Raw genomic sequence first — 1730 nt, forward strand, 5'->3', positions numbered from 1 at the left:
GAGAATTCTGGATCAATCTGAAAAATCTCTATCCCATCCACACACTACTCCTTTCCCCTGGCGAGTGAGTCACGCCTACCCCGAAAGGGAAATGGCTTAATGGTGTAATAATAATAATAATAATAATCTCTTCATTTTATTTCAAAGCAGATAGAGATATAAATAGAACCGCCGAAGTGTTCCGACCGGAAATCGTGCACCTTCGAGTTTTCAAATTCAGAAGAGGAGAAATGGGTTGCGCGCTCAACCCAGGCACTTATCTCGTCTCCTAGAATATTCACACGGACACAGACGTGTCATAGCATTGGACCACGTCTCGTTTCAGATCTGGGATGACTGTAGCCCAGTCCCTTTTGCAATATCGCATCGCTTCAGTGTATGCCAGTTATAGTTTTTTGAGAATCACGAAGTACTACAAGGAGACCGCACGCCATGTATTTCGACTGGCGCCAGTTTGCGATCGCCTGTCCTCGGAGTTTTATTCCTTCCCAGATTAGAGCTTCCCTTTAGTGAAAATATAAAATTAGAAATTGTCGTTGCTATGGAGTATCGAGTGTGTTTATGGTTTAAGTTTGGTTATGTCAAGTGTCATTTGGTGTTGCGAACGCAGTGATAATACTTTTATAATTTATACAATTATATGAGTAATCCCAATAAAACAGGAGAAGGAATATAAAAACAATAGAACGCAAGTACAGATATTGAGGATTTTGCGTCTAATACCTCTCTCTTTTTGTGCCCTATTACCTGAATAACAGTCCTTACAAAAACAACGCTACATTGTTGTATCACTTACTATATAGGTTTTTAGCACTGCCACATTGCACAACAATTTTTTGCCACTAAACACAGTTTGCAATTACACAACGGCATTAATAGGTTATATTCATGACGGTTCAAAATTTACATCACATGTTCTCGCAGTTCCTAGAGTTTCCGCATGTAGCGCTATCATCTGGGAAGACATGAAAATTTTAGGACATTCGATCGCGATCGTGGGCTTTTTTACACAATCCCCACTATAGGCGTGCTATTTTGTTAATAAATTCCGATACATTTATTCAATTCAACCTTTTTATTTACCTCCTTTAATATAAATAAATAATTTTAGGATATTCAACCCACGCGCACCGAGGGTTTGCTTCATGCACGCACGCGCGTGTTTCGCATGGCGTGCGTCGCATATGCACTTCCATGATGGCGCATCTGAGCGCTGATTGGAACGCACGTCGTGGGGATTAATCCACACACATGCATTCATAGTGCGCGCATCCTGCGCACCAATTGTTATCTGGGAAGTGCAAATATTAGTTTTTGCATTATTTGTGCATAATTTTCGTGAACAATTTTTGTTGTTTTGTCCCACTTTGATAAATATAAACCTCATAAATAGCCCATTGACAACTTTGAAAATTGATTCCAGTGTTTTACAGCACGGTCGGTATTGCTCCAAAATAGTAATTAAAAAAACTTTTCACAATTCTAATTATTTAGGACCATAGAGATATTTTTGATACCTCATTTCGTTTAGACGTAAGTTGGGAAAGAGAAATTGAGGACGAGGTTTAATCACGTGTCCCTTTCGTCACATGGACTTTATGTAAGATTTAAAAATAATATATTTGGAATCTATGAGTTTTTACGATTCCACGCCTATACAATTTTTCTTTAAAATTAAAAAATGGTACATTCTGAATATATTATTCTCCAATCGCTAATTGCAAAATTGA

Source organism: Belonocnema kinseyi, chromosome 6, assembly GCF_010883055.1.
Source record: "Belonocnema kinseyi isolate 2016_QV_RU_SX_M_011 chromosome 6, B_treatae_v1, whole genome shotgun sequence".
Lineage (NCBI taxonomy): Eukaryota > Metazoa > Arthropoda > Insecta > Hymenoptera > Cynipidae > Belonocnema > Belonocnema kinseyi.